The 22,305-nt window shown below is 43.2% G+C and overlaps 1 pseudogene; it reads right to left on the bottom strand.

Annotated features, from left to right (window-relative positions):
• Positions 1-5,099: 5,099 nt before the first annotated feature.
• On the bottom strand, positions 5,100-19,531 carry LOC105992773 (annotated as a pseudogene).
• Positions 19,532-22,305: the final 2,774 nt, after the last annotated feature.

Raw genomic sequence — 22,305 nt, forward strand, 5'->3', positions numbered from 1 at the left:
TGGGCAGAATTCAAACATGTTCCCACCTTGAGCGCTTCCTCACTTGTAGCTAGGTTTACCCGCGCAGGCCCCCCTTCACTCCCAGCTGAGATCCGAGACGCACGCCACCGCGCCCTGATTTTATTGGTTGAGAAGGGGACTCTAGCTAGCACTTTTCCGTTCCGACCCCCGTGCCCTTTCCTCCCGCAGACTTTAAGACGGGATGGAACTGGCTGCACTAGCTACAGTTTAGTCGTAGCCCTCCCCCACGTCTGCGGTCTCCCAAATCCCTTGGGTGCCTCGCCCCGCCCATCGACCCAAGGAGGGCCAGGGCTTGTTGGCTCCACTTGAGCGGAGCCGTCTGGCTCTCGACGGGAGGGAAGGGGTCCCAAGAGACAGGCCCGGGCCCGGTAGCACAATGCACACCACCTCTGTCCTAAGCCCCTTACCACCTCTGTCCTGAGCCTCTTACCGAGCGAACACGTCGGGGTAGTGAACGCGCTGGAAATACTCCTCCATCTCCTGCAGTTGGTACTGGGTGAAGGCGGTGCGGTAGCGGCGCTGCTGACGGTTCGGAACCAGCAGTTCCTCAACCGCCTGAGGTGCCGGCGGCGGCAGCAGTGCGGGCGGCGGCGGCAGCAGTGCGGGCGGCGGCAGCGGTCTGTCCGGCTTCTCCAAGCCGCCAGAGCCCCAGCTGGCTTGGGCGCACGAGGAGCAGTTGTTCCCTTCGGCGGAGAAGCCGGCACCTCCCGCTCCGCCACCAGCTTCGGACAGGAGTTGTCCCGGTTGCGCTTCGTCTTTGACTTCCACCTCTCCAGTCTCCAAAGTGCATTCAGGCTTTGCGTCTGGGAAAGGAGGAACGGAAAAGAGACGGAGAGAGGAGAAAGGGAGAGAGGGGGGAAAGCGAGAAAGAGCGCGAGAGGGGGGGGGAGAAAAAGCATGGCATTGAAGCCCACAGCCCAGCCCGTACAGGCCGGAGTGGGGTAGCCGCGACAGCCGCCCAGCCTCCCGTGCAGGCGCTTCTCCCGTGCAAGTTCCTTGAGAGGACTTGGCAGTAGCTTCGGCCCCGTCTAGGGTAGGCTCTAACCACATTCGTCTTCTTCTTTCTTCACAACTCCCAAGGCACCGCAGTCGGCCTCGGAGTTGTTGGACGTGGGCTTGCTAGCCATGTCCGGCGGGGCTTTCGAAGAAGCTGGAGCTCAGGGCTGAGGCGGGGAGAAGCGCGCACGGGAGCTGCCGCTTGCTGCCAGGCTCGTGCGCTTGTGGCGAGGTCGGCGTCTTGTGCCCCTTATATATTGTACCACGGTGACCCCTGGGTGAAAGTTCTCGTGCGCACGCCGCCGCAATGCATGCTAGCATAGTCTGGAATGCAACATATTATCGTACATGGGGGTCGCACAGGGTGTACGCTCGCTCCAAACTTGGAGGCGAAAGCCGGCAAAAGAAAGACAGACAGAAAGAAAGAGCGAAAGAAAGAAAGGAAAGAATGGAAAGAAAGGAAAGAATGGAAAGAAAGGAAAGAATGGAAAGAAAGGAATTAAAGAAAGAAAGAAAGAAAGAAAGAAAGAAAGAAAGAAAGAAAGAAAGAAAGAAAGAAAAGGTACAGGCAGTGAGCATCCTGCGTGGAGAAGCCGCTCCAGTTTGCAGATTAACTTCTCCACTTGGGCACAGGCCCAGTTGGAGGAAGGGGCTGTGTTGGATTGTGAAAGACGATTTAGGGGCAGGAGGCTGAGACCTCACACTAGCTTCTACCGTCAGCGGTGCCGCGATTGCAGGAGGTTCTCACTCCTAAACCTCAAATTGGTGCACTTTGGGCAACTTGGAGGTATCCTTTACATCCCTCCAAGTCGGAGAAATTGTGCCAGGGAAAGCGCGCAGCCCTGATCGCCCCAATCGGGTTGAAGTTATTATTCCAGCTCGCATTGCGGTGTGGTTAACTTTCCCTTTCTAGGAGCTGGTCAGTCATGGATAGAAGTAGCTAGTTCTGCAGGTTTCTGGCTCAAACCGTGCAAACCAAGCTGGTGATAAGACGCAACACCTGTTAGCAGGCTACTTGCTGTGACATTTTGAAATCACTAGACCTCGCCATGAATTTATGGAGCAAGAGTTTCCAAGTGGGTCTGCAGAGCCGTCCAGGGATTGGGGTGTCCACAGAGAATTACAAGGGCTTGAAAGCTTAGAGATAACCCACACTGGCACGCCGGTAACCGGTCAAAAGCTTTGTATATCTAGGAAGTTTATGCCTCCAGCTCCTCACTCCCTCCAGTGGCTTCTGGCATTTGCAACTTTTGCACCACTACGTTGCTTTTCTGCGACTTGCTTTGCAGAAATCTGCTCTGCAGGAGCCTCCAAACGTGCCAGAGAGGACTAGGGAAATTCCCCAGGTCCCAACTAGCCCCCCACTCTCCTCCCAGCTCCCATTTTCTGGAACTCTTCTCCAGACCTTTTCAGCCTAAATAATATATAATGTATCAAATCTTGAGGGTCCAGTCTGGGTGAAGGCTGCGTGGTTGTCTGAAAAAATTTTCCAGGTGCTAATGGGACCTGCAGGCATCCTTAATATAAGAATGAGGGGCTTCTGATAGTGACCCCTATGTTTTGCACTATAAATGATTTGTCTTACCTTAACCACTCTCATTTCTTTTTCTTCCTCCTCCTCCTCCTCCTCTTCCTTCCCCCGTTCCGGTCCTCCTCCTCCTCCTTCCCCCCTTCTTTTTTTCTTTGCCAGTCCTGGGGGGGTGACCTGGGCACTGTCCTTGAGCTTCTTTTGCTCAAGGGTAGCACTCTACCATTTGAGCCACAGCGCCACTTCTGCCCTTTTCTGTTTATGTGGTATTGAGGAATTGAACCCAGGGCTTCATGCATGCTGGGAAAGCACTATCTACCACTAAGTCACATTCCTAGCCCCTTGTTTTCTTTTACACAAAAGACTGAGCCCCATGGGCATCAGGCAACTTGCCACCCGTCCTGAGCAGTTTCACCATGAAGTCTAGCACTATTTGCCCCCCTTATTTTTGCCTTAATTCAAAGGTGTGAGTAATGACATTCCAGATAGAAGAAAAGGGAAAGGTTTTTTGTTTTATTTTGTTTTTGCCAGTCCTGGGGCTTGTAACTTGGCCTGGGCACTATCCCTGGGCTCTTTTTGCTCAAGGTTGGAGCTCTACCACTTGGAGCCACAGCACTACTTCTGGCCTTTTCTGTGCTTAATTGCAAATCCTAGTTTGCTGGGCTGGTTTTGAACTGCAATCCTCAGATCTCAGCCTCCTGCATAGTAGGATTATAGGCATGAGCCACTGGTGTGGAGGCTGGAAAGGTTTGTGTGTTTTTTTTCTTTTTTAAAGGCTATTGGGTCATCTTTACAAATCCTGAACTTGGGTGCCATCTACCTTCTACTCTTGCACTAGTTTAGGCTTCTTCCCTCTGCATCAGTGCCACAGCTCAGTGTCCTTAAAGCAGGGGTTTGGGATTCAGCAAAATACCTGTGGAGATATTGCTATTAACCTGATTTTCCTTGCTGGGGGGGGGGAATTGACGGGTCAAGCACTGCATGCATTGATCTCAGAGTTGGTTTTGTGAAAGGCTAAGTTATATCAGAACCACATTATGATGTTTTATTGTCTGTTGTGGGGCTTGAAGTCTGGGCTTGGGCGCTGTCCCTTACCTTTTCAGCTCAAGGCTAGTCCTCAACCACTTGAGCCACAGAGCCACTTCCGGTTTTCTTTCTGGTGGTTTATTGGAGATAAGAGTCTCATAGACTTTCCTGCCCAGGCTGATTTTGAACCATGATCCTCAGATCTCAGCCTCCTGAGTAGCTAGGATTACAGGCATGAGCCACCAACGCCCAGCCACATTATGGATTTATGGGCCCTTTTCTCTGTAAAATAATAAATTATGGTTTACACCTGCATTTATATAAAATGAATATAATACAGGTTTGCTTTTTATTATTTTTCCTCTGATTAAAAGCAAAAAAACCTAAACTTTTCCAAAAGTTCCTGAAAGTGTGCTGCACCCTTTAGCTACTGTGCCTAAGAGTAAGTTAGTTACCTGGCCTCCTGATCCAGCAGAGGGAAGGTCTTTGACAAGTTTACTTCCAAAAAGAGAGTGGATGGCAATCCCAGAGCCTCTCTGATTTTAATCACGTTTATGAACTTTTCCAGCTGGGTTGGGGGTTCTGGAAGCTTCCTTCAGTTTTTGTTAGATACCAGTGAGCCATTTGGTGCTGCGATTTGTTATTGCACAGTAAATCCATAGAGGTTTTAGTCCAGGTGTGCTGTAGCTTAAGTTGGTACAGGATACGTGTGTCTTGTAAACACTCAGATTTTCACAGTTTACTGCATTGTTATCTGAACCTCAGAAATCCACGTTCTCTTTTGCAGGTTTTGCCCTTTCTGGGTATCAGATGTGATGATAGTTAAATTGTTTACTCAAATTGTCTTATTTTTGGAAATCTTAAATATCTAAGGAAGCCTTGTCCTAAGCAAAAATAGCTATGAATGAAGAAGTTTAATATACCAGATTTGTGTAAAGTACACCATGACAATAGTTGAGAGCAGTGAACTTAAAGGAGATGGCTTGGTACCTTAATTTTACCTTTGTTTGCTACTTGCACACTAATCTAGTAGATTTCTTATTTTCTCTGTGCCTTGCTTTTTCTTATCTGTAAAATGGCAATACTTAGTCAGGAACTGGCATCTCAAGCTTGTAATCCTAGGTGAGATCTGAGGATCATGGTTTGAAGCCAGCTGGGGCAGAAAAGTCCCCATGAGACTCTAATCTCCAATTAACCACTCCAAAAGCAGGAACTGGAGCTGTGGCTCCAAGTGGTAGAGTGCTAGCCTTGAGCACAAAAAGCTCATGGACAGTGGGGTCCCTGAGGCGGGGTGGGGTGGGAGTCGAGGTGGGGGTGGGCGCAGGCAGCTGGAGTGTTGGCAGGCTCTCCCTTAGCGGGAGGTGGGGTGGGCACAGGGGAGGCCCTCCTTCCTCCCCTCCCCTCTCCCTCTCTTCCCTCCCCCTCCTCCCCGCCTCCCTGTGGCCTGCTACCCCGCCCACCGCCCAGGCTCCCTACCCGCCAATACAAAATGTTACAGGCTTTCTGTACACGTGAAGAGCCCGAGCCACTAGCCACAGGTGCTGTGCTTCTTCCACACGTGCCGAGTCCCTCCCTCTGCGCTGCACGCCGTGGCCGCCACGCCCTCGGCCAGACCAAGGGGCTCCCAGGGCGGCGCTGGGCCTGGAATGCCAACCGAAGGCGGCAGCTGAAGACCAGGCAAGGCAAGCGCGCGCTTGGCCACCACTCGGCTGGGTGCTCTGCTTCCTTTTCTACCTCGCCCTGGCGGCCCCTTGTCCAGGACAAGCTCCAGCAGGAAGATTACCTGACAGAGGTGAGGTTTAGTAAAGCTCCCCTTTAATTTTTTTCATTTTTTAAAGCCACAAAGCTAAGGTTTATTACTGGAAAACAAATTGTTTATTTTTTCTAAGCAGAGGACAAATTGAGGAGGAGTAGGTCTGATGCTTGCTGTGCCACTTAGAGAGAGACTCATCCTTCACCAGATGTTCCATTTCTGACTGGGATGTGGCCATTTTCAAACAAAGTCATGGTGGAAACCCCATAAATGACCTCTTCACTTTGTATGGCCACAAGCAAAAACACACCGGTTGTGTGTTAGCTCTTAATTTTTGCTAGCATGTCTTGGGGTAGGTCTGGCCAGTCTGGTCTGGACCAGACCTGACAAACTTCTGCTCATCTGTATCATTTTCATTCTGACCCAGTAGGATTTGAAGTAGACTAAGCCCAAGAAGTGGCACTTGCTTTGGTTAGGGGCATTTGATTTGTCTCCATCTTGATTTTCTGACATTGTTGGACAAGTCACATTACTGTTTTTTGATTGGAGCAAACCAGCAAGACAAGGCACTCAGGTGGATGATTGATGTGGGTGGTGGGGGCAGGAATGCTTAGGTAGGGTAGAAAGAATATGGGAGTAGCTTTTTGGTTATGATGATCCAGTCCTTTGGAATCTTAGGAGGCCCTTGTGGGCATACCAGTGCCACCATTTCAGCCTCTAAGACTCCCCCACCCCCCTCCCACTGCTTTGAAAGGACAGTGTGTTTAGTGGCTGGATAATAGGTATTTCTCTTTCCAACTCCCAGATTCCAAATTCTCTGCCTTTTTTTTCTTTTATTGGCTCACCTCACCACACAAGCTCCATAGTTTATTAATGTAAGTTTCAATGGATGCTTCTTTGGGGGAACTGCAGAAGTTAGTGAAATGGTTTCAGAAAGGAATGAGAATGTCTCTGGAGTTGTTCTGTGGTGGCATTTGGTCTGTTTTCTGTTAATGCTGATGGAAAGAAACTTTCAGTGCTTGCTGCAATCTATTATTTTAGTGAAAAAGTTGTGAAATAAGACTGGGTGTGTAAAGTTTTATTTTCCCATCATTGGATACCTTTCTACAGACTGAAAACATTTTGCCTCAGTTCAATAGTATGACACAGAGATTTTGGTGTCAGAGCATAACATCAGAGCAGGCGGCCCCTCACAAGAATTATCAAATTGAATAGTGTATTTTGCTTTCAGATTCATCTCTTTTTTATTTTAAATAATTTTTATTGAGATTAAGCGATTACACACAAGTGATTATATGGATCCTCTTGTTTTTTCTTGGATATGGACAAATGTCAGTTTAATTGCAAAAGTCTTCATTTACAGCATATTCAACAACAAACAAGCAAGAGGACCTTTTTATTTATTTATTTTGTCTATATTCTTTTTATTGTGAAAATACTGTACAAAGGGGCTACAATTTTATTGGGAAGGTAATGAGTGCATTTCTTAACATGCATTGTTTCTTCCTCCTTTATTTTCTCTTCCCATCCCTTCCCATCTCCCACCCCCCCAAAAGAACCTTTTTAATATGAACACAAAAAAATGAACACAAGCAATGAAGACAAAAACATTCCACAAAGAAATCCACCTTCTTCATTTTTTTTCTAAAGCCTGAATGTTTTAAAGATAACTAGGCATACCCGGAAATTCAAAGTAGCAGAATGGACCTTACAGGAAAAAAAGGAAACATGTCTCCATATGTTTAGGAAATTACCACATGGGTAAATTCTCCTTGAAAAGTGAGTGGATAGCGTCTGTGGATCAAGTTAGGGCAGGACACTTAGTAAAGAGAGCATCAGGTAGGTTGGAAACTGGAAGAAAAGGGGCATTAGGTCTCTGACAGTGTCATACAAATCAGTTCCCTTCTAACAAGAGGAGATATCCCCACCACCCAGGACTCAGTAAGTTTCTGCTATCACTGTCCAGTATTGCTTAATGCTTGTAATTCAGCCCATGGAGAAAATCCTTGATCAGCAAATTAAAAATGTCATAGAAATAGTAGGATCATTCTTTCTAACATATATATGAGGGTGCCTCTTTACCTCATTAAAGCAATGACTGAACAATTAATATTCCTTGTTTTGTTTTCTGTCTTTTGTTTGAGGATGTGTAAGGCTACTAGAATGGTTTGAGAAAAAGAATGATCTAATTTTGATTTTGTTTTACACTTTCATGAGAAAGAGAAGATAGGGGTAAAATTAACCCATTGCCCAGCTTTGGGACTGAGTAGGTACAAAAGTAGACTATAGAGGCTTGAAGTCTATCTATATTTCTGGAACACACTAATGGATCTCAATTATACCCCATTCCTACAGAAAGAACCCTACACAAGTACACTACCCCAGAACTCTAGCTAAAAGTACATGTATGAGACTACACAAGGTCTCAACATAACTAAATTATGAAATATGGTATTTTCACAATGGACAACTCAAACAGCTCATCTAGGAACTAAACATACTGAACTATCATTCAGATGTCAGCAAAGCTGAGCTGCTTCTCCCACCTCCACCCCCAGCTCAGGCAGACACATAGGTGGTTGTGGCGGCGGCAGCGGCTCCTTGGCAGCACCATTCACAGCAGTAGCATCATCGTATGGGGCAATAGGACCTTAGTGTCATTGCTGGTAACATAAACCAGGACATCAGTGGCATTCCTGCCATTGATGTAGCGGTAGCAATTCCAGACACAGCTAATCAAGTAACCCTTAAATGTCAGGATAATGCTGATAAACAGAAGAATAATAAGGACCAAACAGGTAGGATTTACTGACATTATGTCATCTTTGTAGGGAAAATCAGGAGGCAGCTGTCAAATGTATTCCCAAGTGCAGTTTGGATAAACAAGCAACCAAGGTGTTCACGGCAAAATTGAAGATCTGGTAACAGGAGAATGGCAGCATGTTGCTTGTATGCTCCATAAGTAGCCATTGCACATATCAGGATCATGAGAAGAGAAATTGTAATAGCAATATACATGTTGGCATCATCCAGGAACTCAAAGTCCCTTCCTAATTCAGAACTTGAAAAGTGGTACTGATAGGGATCAGCCAGAGCACTCAATAAAATCAGCAATACCACCGCACTGATGATCAAATGTAGATAAGCAAATACAAGAGGATGGAGGCTGGACTCTGTGCCACCTGTCTTTCCTTGATTGTGTCCTGTGTTCTGTCTTATGGCTCATCCTGTCTCCTGGCGCTTCTCCTGTCATCATGGAGTCCCAGTTCAGCTCTCCATTGGAGCTGAATTGGCTTCTTGCTAAACCTTCCAGGTGCTGAAAACCTGGGAGGGGACAGAGTCAGGAGTCATTGGATCCCCCTTTCTTCTCTTTCTGAGGGTCAACCCGCCTCCTAGATGGCACCTCCTTGAACCAAACTGCAGAAAGGCAGAGGAACCCCACCTTGGACTTTTCATACTTACCATTGCTGGCTATGCATCTACCACATGGTCTCCTCTTAAACTCTTTGTGTGAGCTATGATATGATCTATTTTGGAGGAAGTTCCATGGGTTGCTGAGAAGAATGTACACTGGGTTGCTGGGTGGAAAACTCTGTATATGTCGATTAAGTCTATTTTCGATATGGTATTATTTAATCCAGAGGTTTCTTTGCTAATCTTCAGGTTGGTAGACCTGTCCTTTGTTGAGAGTGGACTAGTAAAGTCTCCTGGTATTATTGTGTTTGGGTCTATTTTTTCTGTAAGTCTGAGAATATTTGCTCAATGTATTTGGGTGCTCCAAAGTTTGGAGAGCATAAATTGATATTGTTGATATCTTTTTCTTGGATTATTCCCTGTATTAATATGTTGTGTCCTTCCTTGTCTTTTTGTATTGATTTGGATGAAAAGTTTCTTTTGTCAGATATGAGGAAGGTATGAACAGCGCCTGGAACACCTGGCAGAGGCCAACCTGAACCTGTACCATCTGGAAAGCCTGGTGGAGTCCAACCTGACCCTCTCTCATATCATGATTGACTTGGAGAGAAGAGTGGGCAAGCTACACAGCACCATGGAGTCACTGCAGAAGGTGCAGGAGCGGGACCTCATGCTGCTTGGCCAGGACCAGGCCGCTGTCTGCCTCCTCAGGACACACTTGATTTCCTCCTATAACCTGAAAATGTCAGTGAGTGAAGTTCAGACTTAAACAAGCTCTGGACTGTGACCAGGATGCTTGATCACTTGGCCACAAATGTTAACCTACAACAATCCTGAATCTACCAGGAGTTTGTTTCACTGGAAGAATGATTCACATCGGTAGTTTAAAAAAGTTTAAAAGATTTCCCACACCTAGATGGGTTGTGGATGGAGTAAGATTCTTCAGAGAGCCGTCTGACAAATGATCAGAAATTAATAAGTTTGTGGTTTTTCTTGAATGCAAGAACCAAGGTGTGGTCTCCACATTGCTATATTCTCTCTACACCAAGATCTAAACAAGAATAAGGTGCTTCCAGCCTTCTCTCTGAGGAATTGGCGTGAAGCCACCCCCAGTCAAAGCATGTTCTTCTAGCCCTTCTGATAGCACTTGTCCTTGATGGCCCTCTGTTTGGTTGTGGGCCATGGGTCAACAAATGTGGCGTGAGCTTTTGATAGTATAACGCTGACCAGGTGGTGCTGGTTTCAGGTTATTTTTCTGCTGAAAAATTGGAAACTGTTTGTATTGCTATTGTTTTTCTAAATAAAGTTGGTGTTTATTTTCTGGTTAAAATAAGAGATTCATGAGTGCAAATAAATGAACTGTGTGTGCAAGGTGTACCCCACTTCCAAGTCCAGTTTCTCCTGACCAGAAAAATATAAAATGTGGTCGTTTCTTCCCATGTGGCCTTTCCCATTTCTTGTCTTCCCTTGAAGAACTAAAGATGCCATCTGAACACCAAGCCATTGTATTCTGTGCCTGGTTAATTTATTTGTCATTACCACACACACATACACAGTTGGTTTCTTAAGGTCTCTGCTTCTGCTTTGGGCTGGTTTCCCAAAGGTCCAGCCCCGCCTGTGTCAGAGGTGGCTTTTAGAAAAGATTGTGCCTGTCAGAAAAATGACATTGGCTTCAACTGAGGATTCACAGAAGCAGATTAACCTAAAAAAATCCTGTTTGGCAGACAAGATTACAAATTAAAAAAAATACTGAGCGTTTTGCTTTCTTTCTAATTGTCTTTTAGGAAAATTGATTTTACATTTTTTTTTATATTCTCAGCTGAAGTTTTTATGAGATATCTTTCACTTGTCTTCCACTGAAAACTGGTTCAAATTCATAGGTGTCAGCTCTGAATGGGGAAGGGGAAAGCCACCTCCCCCCAGAATCATTTTAAAAGAATCAGCTATTTGGTCTTGACTCCCAAGATGTGAATTCCCTTCCTGGATCATCTTGTGATTTCAGAGGTAACTACACAAGAGGTCAGATGGTTGTGGATGGGAAAGTACAGTACACAGAGGCTCAGAGCTTTTGCTGTCCTTGTCCCAGGTAGCTGATCTGGGTCAACTCAGGAGGGCCACCCAAGGATACATAGGTTTAGAATCCCAGGAAGGGGAACCTTTGGGCTTTTGGGAAATGGTTAAGAGCTGTCCACATAAGAGTGGGGTGCCCCCCCTGGGGAGTGTAGGCTGAAACTTTTAGCTCTGTGGGGGTGAAGGGGTCTGTTGGGGGTGGAGGGGTCTTCTGTGGGCCCACCCATCCGTCAGTGAGGTTCTGTGTATGCATTTATCTGATGGATTGCTGATGTCCCTTCCCTTTGAGCTGTATTGTTCTCTCATGGCCATCTTGCCCTTCCAAGAAAAAAAAAAAGAACACCAAGTTAAACCAGCAAAAAAAGGACAATAAAGAAATGAAAAAAATGTTTTGTTTAGATTACTGTATAATGAATGTTATGTCTTATATGCAGTATTTTTACTTTGTAATAAACACTTGATCTTTGTTACCAAATAACCCCAAAAACCATTACATTAAGTAGTACAAGCAACCCAGTGAGGGCATCTGGAAGGGAGTCTTGGAACCATTCCACCAGACATAATAATATTCTTTACTTTTAGAGAAATTGATGGCTAGTATAGCAACTTACATATCAAGTAGTGGAGGGCCCATCTCAGTCCCAGAGCCCTGGGGGGGGGAAACAGTAAATTGTTCAAATAGTAAATAAGAATAGTTCTTCCTACATGCTGGTCACTGAAAGCAGCTATGTGCTTCCCAGATATCCTCTTAACCGTTGCAAAAATTCTATGATGTAGGGTGTACTACTGTATGATGAATGTATGAATAAACATGAATATATGATGTAATGGTGAATAAACAAACATAGGGATGCTACTCAGGTAGTTCATGCTACTTTCACAGCACATCTTTAGCTCATTTAGTTTGCAGTTCACATGCAATGTCATATTGCTCTTTGTTCTACTCAGGCCTTACATGATATAAAACTCAGAGGATTCATCATAGGCAAAAAACATGTTTTTCATTAATTGCTGAGGTTGTTGGTTCCCCCAAATTGATCTTTTATGTGACTGTGGGAAAGCTGACCTCAATCATGTATGTGTTTTGCCTTAGCATGGAGTCTCTTCTGAAGACAAGTGACTCAAGGGCTCTTTTTTTCCCCAAATCCTCCCGGTTCCATTTTTTTAACCATTGGTTTCTACCATTCCACATTCACAGAAGGGAAGAGAGAGATGGGGGAGACCATTGGGAGGGAGGAGAGAGATTATGCTGAGGATAATCCTTTGTGGTTCACTAGGCATGCCAGACAGCAGGAAGCAATGTATCAGTCAAGGAGCTGCAAATTCCAGTCAGAGCAGAATTCCAGGCTTGGTGGTGTGACATTAGTCAAGCATGACTTCTTTTTCTTTCTCTTCCTCTTTTTCTTTTTTTTTCCTCTTTTTCTTTTTTTGCCGATCCTGGGCTTGAAGTCTCTCTTGGCCTGCATGCTGTTGCTGTGCCTCTTTGTGTTCAAGGTTAGCGCTCTACCACTTGAGCCACAGCACCACTTCCAGCTTCTTGTGAATACCTTAGTGGCGATGAGAGTCTTATGGACTTCCTGCCCGAGCTGGCTTCGAACCCTGATCCTCAGATCTCAGGCTTCTGAGTAGCTAGGATTACAAGTGTGAGCCACCAGCGTCTGGCAAGGACTTCTTTTAAAGCTGATTGGGCATTGAATTCCTAAAGCAGCAATTGAGATTAAGGTAGAATCTGATTGTAGCCATTTTAAAAGGTATATATGAGGGAAGTTCTTGTTTATAGTCAGGACTGGTCTTTAATGACAGTAGGACTGAGCCTGCCTACAGGTGCACTGTAGAGACCATGAAGCAGGAAGGGTCCGGGACATGATGATTGATAAACATTTCAGTGGCTTTGCCTTCTACCCAGAATCACCTATTGTATTGATTATCAAAGTGTGGTCCCAGGGCTGGGAAGGTGGCTCAGTGGTAGAGCACTTGCCTTGCATGCATGAGGCCCTGGGTTCGATTCCTCAGCACCACATAAGCAAAAAGAAAAAAGCCACAAGTGGCGCTGTGGCTCAGGTGGTAGAGCGCTAGCCTTGAGCTGAAGAGCTGAGGGACAGCGCCCAGGCCCAGAGTTCAGGCCCCACGCCCCGACCCCCCCCAAAAAGTGTGGTCCCAAGATGTTCAGTGTTAGCATCAGCTGGGATCAGTTACACATGCAAATCATCTAGGCATAATGTATTAGAAACTGGGATGGGACCCAGCAGTCTGAGCTGTAGTGTGCCCTTCAGGGGACTCTGAGGTCCACTTGGGTTTGAGAATGACTGATGCCCATTGTGTGCCTTCACATTACCATCATTTCATCTGTCTCAGAATTCTTACATGCTCCTAGCTCTGAGTTTTAGTGGTTTTGTAGCTCTTATCTTTTTTGGTCCTCTCTGGTAACCCTGGCTTTAGTGGCTCTCCAGAGCGACAGGATTATACTCAAGTTCCTTGCCTAATGCCAAGTAATAGAGCCAGTTTAGAGTAAAAACCTAAGGTCCCACCTTCTTCACCTATGCAAAACCAAGACCTGAAGATGGCATATGGCATATAGTAAGGCATAAGATTAATATTCAGTTCCCACCTCTGAACTAGCCTTCTATTTCTGCAAACATCCACCTCTTTACCGGAAAAACTAGAGATAATACCATCAACCTCATAGGGTTGTAGTAAAGATTCAAAGAGAGAATGCACACAGTGTACTGGTGCTTAACAACTGTAACAGCCTAGCAGCTGCTATTTGATTGCTCTCTTCACTTGTCAGTTGTCGTGGCATTGTGTAGTAATCATATCGTAACTTTGTAGGGGCAGGCTTTTCTCATCTGCTTTATCACAGAAAATATTTGGGCTTCTGCTTTGGAGAAGGCAGATCTCACACACACACACATACACTCACATACACACACTCACACTGCTGAGGACCAATGTGGGAGTGGAGAAGTGCTGCAGAAGAGCTGTTCAAAGTGTGAGCTCTAAGGCCAGAGTGTGTGTGATTTGAATCTGGATTTAACTTCTTACTAGCTCTATGATTCTACATAATGGCTTACCACTGTGAGTCTAGTTTTCCCATTTGTAAAATGGAGATATTCTGGTACCTAACTTAGTGGACAGATTCAATGAATTAATATGTGTAGAATGCTTGGAATACAGCCTGATGCCTTCTATGAATTTATACAAGAAGGAAATTATGTAGGTGTAGAGAAACTTCTAAAAACAGTTCCTAGTATACACAGTATGTAGTATTTAGGGACCATTCTGAATAAGCTTCTAAATAAATCTTGTGTATTTTGGCATTGTATACATCTGACTTTCTTTTTATGGTTGCTCAAATGTGCTGCTTTTTACTGTGTATGTGTGTGTTTGGCTTGAACTCACTAGGCTCTGCCTCAGTTATTTTTTGCTCAAGGCTAGCATTCTGCCACTTGAGCCTTAGTTCCATTTACAGCTTTTTAGTGGTTAACTGGAGATAAGATTCTCATGAACGTTCTTGCCTGGCTTGGCTTCAAACTGGGGTCCTTAGACCTCAACTTCCTGAGAAGCTAGGATCATAGTTGCAAGCCACTCCTGCCCAGCAAGTGCCCGTTTGTTTGTTTGTTTTTAATAAAAGAAATCTAAAACCTAGCAAAGAGATAATACATATCTATCAGTAGTCACTCAGCTTAATTCTTGGACTGGATGTAAGACAGGTGAAGAAGAGGAGATAGATATTCCCTGCCTTTTGAGGAACCCACAGTTGAGCTAGGCAGAGGAGATTCACAGCATGAAACATTACACAAGAATACAAGGGAGTATTATGTGCTAAGTGGTATGCAGAGATGACAAGTGCTGTAAGAATTCAGACGAGGTGAGGGTGAGGCTAGAAAGAAGAGAAGCTTTTTAGAGGTGATGTTTTGAGCTGGGCTTTTAAATGTTCAGCATGGTGATGATCTGGCTGGGCAGAGAGAAGGGAGAGGGACTTATCACATTCTAAAAGGACTTGATTAAAGGCTCTTTTAAGTAGTTGGCACCCTTGGGGTATATAATACTGCACTCATTTTACAAAGCTGTTTTTATACACCACCATTTCAAATCCTATTGGGCCGGGAGAGGAAGATCTTCTTTCATTGTACCACTATGTGCTTGTATCTCCTTGTTTTAATTTCTTTCAATTTTTTAAGCCTCTTTCCTCATCTGTAAAGTAAGAGACCTATGCCCAATGAACTCTCAGATCCTTTTCTAGTCTGAATACAGCTATCTTTGTAGCTAAGGTTTAGTGAGTACTTACTAAATAACATCACAGTCCTGATTATATGGATGCTCTGAATGCTCTCATCTCACCCTCTTTAGAGGTGAGGAAACCGGAGTGTGTTCAAGTTTTGTCATGAAGGGAGTCATGTACACATCACCTAGTTCCACAGGGTACAGATATACTGTGGCTTTCTGTGTGACTGATCTTTAAAAGTGAAGACAGAGCAGAGTGCAAGCAGTCCCCAGAAATCTCATTATGCCACCTGCCAGGCCAATCGGAGATGTTTTGTATGCACTCTGTGTGGTTAAGTTTCTAGCAAGGGTGGAGTCTGCCTAGGTCAGCACATTAGAATTAGACTCAAACAGAGAGTACACCATGAGCAAGAAGGAACCCTGACCCAACCTTGCGTGACATATTCTTTATAGATTAACCCGAGATGGTTTACGATGGCACCTCATCTTTTAAAGTGGTAAGAAACATACTAAAAGACCTCTCGTCCCAGGGAACATACTAGGAAATGGGCTATGCTTATGGAGGGCCAGCATCTGCATACCGAAGGCCTTAGAAACAGCTTTGCCTATGAGAAATAGTAACATTAGCCAAAAGCCTTTTCTTTCTGAAGACAGGCTTGGTGCAGCTGAGCCAACTCTGCTAAATTACCTAAAAGAAGGAGGAAGTGAGCCAATAGGGTCATCTGGATATGTTTCTTTGTCAAGGCTACCCAACAGAGCTGGAATCAAACTCAAGCAGTGTGGCGCCAAAGCCTGTACTCTTAACCAACGAACTACAGAGTGCCAGTTCTCATAGTGTTGCTAAGAGTATTGGTGGTATTACAAGGAAAACAGGTTAACTTTTGAGTCTCAGAAATCTATATTGAGTCCTGGCATTTCCATTTAGCAGATGTGAAGCTTTAGGTAAGATACTTATTATCTCCCCGAATTTCAGTTTCCCTACCTGCAGAACAAGAAAAGAATCCCTATTTTCTAGGCTTACTCTGAGGATCAAGTGAGTGAATGTATGTAAAGTTCCTACTACTGGGCCTCACTTATAGGAAGTCCTTCATAAAGTGGCTGTATCATCCATCATTTGCCTTGGTGTTTCTGTTACTGGCCTTCCTTCTTTAAATGCTCAATTCCAAGATAATCCACAAGATGTCCCCCTCTCAATACAAAGTTCCCTAGCTCAGCTATGTGTCTATACATATGTACATCTGAAGATGTGAGTTCTTGAAAAATGACTTTCTCATCCATGCCTGTCTATGTAAAAACATATATTGAGCCATGTGCCCAGGAGGAAATCATAGCCGGTTTTGCAACCAAAAGACAGATGGCTCTTGAGGCAGTTCGAAGACGAGCCTGTCACTTTCCAGGCTGTGTGTGGGTGAAGACTACATCCCTACAGTATAGCCCAAGCATAGTGCAATAGAAGGGGTGTGATGCACTATAATTATGCCTTTTTGGAGTCCTGAGAGAACCATATAACTTTTGAGGTGTGTGTGTGTGTGTGTGTGTGTGTGTACTCATGTGTATAGCAACTGCAGGATCTTTTTCCTCTAAAATTTCCACTAGACAGGGAAGCATCCTTTCAATTCCTCCTATTCTGTGGATGCTTATTTTTGGTATATCCTTGTGGTATAGGACAAAAGTTGAGAAAGATACTCTGCTGTTTATGTGGAACGGATAATACCAGACCTAGAATAATTACATGTATTCAGGACGATGGAACAATAAGAAATCTAAGGGTGGTGGAGGCTGTCTTTGCAGCAGGAGCAATAAAGTGCTAGAACTGTTTTTTTAAATTACTTGAAAAATCCTTTCCTCCTGGTCAACACAGGGAGAAAGAAAAGAGAACAGCTGTGTCTGATTTTTTTCCCTCTCATTCAACTTATTTGCATACTGAGTAAAGTTCCTACAGCCTGGCAAATATTTTACCCATTAGTCTATTGTACATGAGTGTTTGTTTCCTAAGGATGATTTCCTTTGTTGTTTCTGAAAGGAGGACAAGAGTGCCTCAGCCACTATTCCTGTACTGCATTGCTTTGTTAAGGGAAAACAAAATGGCCTTTCTGCTGCAAACATTCCAGTATTTTAGATGTAATAGGCAAACACCATGTCCTTGTTGGAGCCGAACAGGAAGGTTTGACTTAGGACTGCTGAAAGGTCTTTCTGCCCCAGAGAAACTCAGAAATTGGGACTCACAAGAAAGGTCTTTTTTACCCTCTAACCATTCCTGTCTTCTGAATGGCCAGTGTCCTCACCTTGCCCTCAACTTGCCCCTATTGTTTCATCTAGTCTAGAGCTTTCTGAAATCACTGTATTTTTCTCAGATCTTCTCATTGCTTGATTTTCTGCTCCTTACTGACTTTCCCTGTTTTGCCCAAATTTGTCCTTGACTTCATGCTTTTCAAGCTCAACTCCTGCAAGTCCTTGATGTACAAGTTTGTATGGCACTGAGTAGCTACAGTCTTTTTCTGCCTTTTTGCTTTTTCTTGGTTCAAACAAACCTTAATATATTCTAGGGGAGAATACAATATTCTCTCAAAAATTTCAGATTAAATAACAGCTGGCAGTCAACTACTTACTTATGTACCCATGTGCAAAGTGCTTGCAATGCAAAGATGTAGAGAGTTATTGTAAAGTTATTGTGGTTACTGTGAGTTATTTTGTCCCCATCTTATGGATTGGAAAATGAGGCATGGGGAGATAAAATGACTTGCTTGTGGTCAAAGAGCTAAGTTTGTGGCAGTCTATAATCTTCAATACTATTCCTTATGCAGGAGACTGAGCTGTTCACTACAGACCTGGGGACTTCCCTCTGCCATAGGTAAAATGTAGCTATGCTATCTAGTAAAGTTAAAATTTGATCTTTTAATGAAGTAACTTGATAATTCTGATATTGGGTTTGGGCACCAGTGATGGGTCATTGTAGGAAGTAACTTGAAATAAAGGTACTTCTTTGTGTCCTCACATTAGACCAGAGTTTATTTCTATGAGCTCTTTTGAGGTTGTGGGTTTTTGTGTCAGAAAATTAGTAGAGGGCTGGATACATAGTGGTTTCATCGTTCTTTTTCCTTGGGCTCACATCACATGGAAAATGTTTCTCTTTTTTTTGTTGGCACTGATAGGGAATTTTCTTCTACTGCTGCTCAGTGCTATAGTCCTGTTGAGAAGGAATCAGAGGGGCTATCACAGCCAGCAGTGACCACTAGGATTGCAGCCCTGTAGCAGGCAGTACCTGTTTCTCTTGCAGTTCAGCAGCAGACACATGCCTGCCAGTGTTATACCTCCGCTGCCAGCACTGCCACTGTAGCCCTTTTGGGTTCAGAAGTGTGACTACTAAAATGCAAGACAATGGACTTCTCATAAAGAGAAGTATCTCAGTGAAGTTTTCTGATGTGTTCTCTCAGTCTGCTCTTCAGTGCATTGCCTAATCTCTCTGCTACTCTGTCTCTATGTTTAGGCTATGCTCTGATTGGATGCATCTATGCAATTAAGGTGAAGGATGACCAGCCAATCAGAGAAAAGTTGCTGAGTCACTGTTGGTCTCAGGGAACTGAAATTGTAGTTTTCAATTAGGTCAGTTGATATTCTGGCCCTCTCAATTAGATTATGAGGAGCTAGGAAGGAGGGAGGCTGGGTTCTATTCTCAACCACTAGGATTTAAAGACAGTCTTGCATTTATCATAGTCTGGTCACAGCTCACCAAGCCAGCAATGCCTTCTCCTGGAAAATGTTCTCCAGGTGCTCTGAATCCTAACTAATCTATGGAGGTTTTTAACTAAATTTACCCTTTCAGTACTGAATTCAGAGCCTCTCTCTTCTGAGGCAGGAACTTCATTATTTGAGCCATATAGTCACTCCTTTTTTTGCTTTTAATCATTTTTCAGATAGGATCTTACTTTTTCCTGGGGTTATCCTTGAACCTCAATCTCCCTGATCTTTGATTTCTGCATAGCTTGGGTTACAGGTGTGAGCCACCATGTCCACCAGTATGTAGGTTCTTATTGTTATCAACACTGAGATACCCCTCTGAGCTCATAGGGTGTGCAAAGCAAGCAGGAGGCCTGATTTGACTTTTAGGCTTTAAATTGCTATCCTCAAGTTTAGACCATTGATAGAATGAAGTGTGGGAATATGAGTAAGCAGTGTTAGCAGCACCTAGTACCTTCTTAGAAATGCACAACCTCAGGCTTCATTGCAGACTTATCCCAAAGGCATTTGGAGTTTAATAAAAATTTGGATTTTAACCCCTCTGTATGGTATTTTCACAATAAAAATAAATAAAAATTTGGATTTTCATAAAATCCATATTTAATCTTAAAATTTGAGAAGTATCAATTCAGAAAACCAGTGCTAGCTTCTCTCTTGGGGGAATTGGAAAGAGGAGAACAGATGCTAACATTACTTACCAGCTTTCTCTTCTGAATATCACCTATTGCTATCTCAACATTGAATGCCTGACTGGATTTCATCTCTTGCCCTTACTTGGATGGGGTAGCACTTAATAACTCTGAGTTACAGCCAGCTTTACACCAGTCATTCTAATCCACAGATCATTAGCACTTGACCTCAGAATGAATAATTTAATATTTTTGGCAGATGTATTTTCCAAGTTTTAGTTTACTTCTTTTAATGTGAAAGTTCCTACTTGCTGACTTGAGCACCAGCTGAATATGAGAAAAGAGGTAGCTTTGGGGCATTATTGGAAACAAGGACAAAACAGCCTGGATTTAAAATTTTGCTGTGGCTGTGGCTAATTCCTGTAGCATATGCAAATTCAGCAATACAGTGTGTGCATCAGTATTGTGGAACATCTCCACAAAATTGGCAGATTGTTTTCTTCTTTAGAATTTTACACTGTTTTTATTTATTTTATTTTTAATTTTTATTATACTTTATTTTGTTGTGAAGGTGTTGTACAGAGGGGTTACAGTTACATAAGTAAGGTAATGAATACATTTCTTGTCAAGCATTGTTGCACACTCCTTTGTTTTTCTCCCACTATCCCTCCCCACCCTAGCTCCTCCACTCCCTGAAGTTGTAAAGTTCATTTCAAATTGTGTCTTGTATCATTGTTGCATTGGGTCACCCTTTGTCTTTGTTTCACCATTTTGTTATCCCCCTTCCCTTCCCCAAATCAGATAAACATATATGCAAGACACAGGGTACTGGAATAAAAAACAGTGATTACCGGGGATAAACCAAAGGGAAAGAGAAAAAAAATAAGAAGAACTTGATACAATACATTGATAACAACAAGGCCAACAACAAAAAAGATCCATTGTTTCCACATCTTGGAGTTAATTTTGATTAGCATAATTTTATTTGGTCATATGTACATAGCTATTGAGCTATTGTTATCCTCTGCTAGGACTATACTAGACATATACTAATTACTAGAAATGAGAGAAACCATGGAGCCTATGTTTCTTTGGGTCTGGCTTGCTTCACTTAATATGATTTTTTCCAAGTCTTTCCATTTCCTTATGAAAGGGCGATGTCAGTCTTTCTGATGGAAGCATAGAATTCCATTGTATGTATATATTAATACATATTTTATTATTATAAATAATATATTAATAACATTAAAAACTCAGAATTAGAATTGTGGCTCAAGAGCACTAGCCTTGAGCCTAGATCCTGAGTTGAAGCCCCAAAACTAGGACATAAAAAAGGATTATGAGAAATAGGCAATCATGAAAATGTTCTGTGGTTCTGTCATAAAATTTGTACGGGGTAGGTACTATTGCTGTATTCACAGATAAGGAAACTGGAATCTTAGTAACTTGCTCATTACCATACAACTAGTATGTTTAGAGTTGGTGTTTTGGCTGACATTCTAGTGTATAAGTTTTAATTTTTGGTGGCTTTCTTTTTATTTTATTAAAAATTTTAATGTATGTAATTGTGAGGTACATAGTGAGGATGAGGATATGCTATATATTTATACAGTATATAATTAATATTAAGAATATATATGATATAAATATATTAAAATATATTGCCACATTTTCTTGATCCATTTGTCTGTTTAGGGGCATATAGGTTGGTTTCATATCTTAGCTATAGTAAATAATGCTGCAATGAGCACAGTTGTGCCCATATCTTTAGTGTGGCCTTGCTTGTGATCATTTGGGTAAATGCCCAGGAGTGAGATTGCTTGATCACAGGGGATTTCTATGTTTAGTCTTTTGAGGAATGTCCATATTGCTTTCCAGAATGGTTGAACCATCTTACATTCCCACCAACAGTGTAGCATTCCCTTTTGGCCACATCCCTGCCAAATCAAAGAAAGGCTGGATAAATGGGATCACATTAAGTTGTAGAGCCTCTGCATGGCAAAGGACATAGCTAGCAAGACCAATAGAAAGCCCACATATTGGGAGAAGATCCTCACTAGCTATAGAACAGATAAGGGACTCATCTAAAATACATACCTAGAGCTCAAAAATTTTAAACCCACAACAACAAATCCTCAAAGAAACAACCACCCGCATTAATAAGGGGGCTAAAGAATTAAAAAGAGACTTCACTGGAGAGGAAATAAGAATGGCTAATAGACACATGAAGAAATGTTCAGCATGGCTGGCCATAAAAGATAGGCAAATCAAAACAACATTGAGAGTACACCTCACCCCAGGTAGAATGGCCATTATAAAGAAAACAAATAATAGCATTGTTTTAAATATCACATTAGTTTTTGTTTTGGATGCTTCTTATTGTATTTTTCCTGGACTAGTATTAAAATGAGTTTGTATTTCATGAGCACTAATCTGAGAATGTAGGGGACACACAGGCACAGGCAGAAGTATGGGGGCAAGTTTTCTGACATTAAAAATTTCCTGTACATAATCCTTGAGATGTGGTACAATGGCTTGGAGGTGAGAGTGTATAGATAATTAGGATGTGAGGTTTACTTCCTTGGGTTCTTTATGATCTTATTTTCTCCCAGGTTTCTAGCCCTCTTGTCAGTAATTATTAGTGATTCCTGCCTAGGCTTGTGAGGAGCCCAGTATTAGGGAAGCTGAAGACAGATTCCTGCTTTTTTTTTTTCTTTCCAAGTCTTGTGGTCGTTAAAGTTTGATTTCCACTAATGCATGAATGTCACCACCCTGCTGAAAATGTAAGTCTTTTCTGTGTGTGTTTTGATTACCTTGTCAGAGGCCAGGAAAAGAGAGGTTGAACAGCAGTGCTGTCCCTACACTGTTATTTCTGCTTCTATTACTTGTCACATCTGTCAGTTTCA

This window comes from Dipodomys ordii, unplaced genomic scaffold, assembly GCF_000151885.1.
Source record: "Dipodomys ordii isolate 6190 unplaced genomic scaffold, Dord_2.0 Scaffold88, whole genome shotgun sequence".
Lineage (NCBI taxonomy): Eukaryota > Metazoa > Chordata > Mammalia > Rodentia > Heteromyidae > Dipodomys > Dipodomys ordii.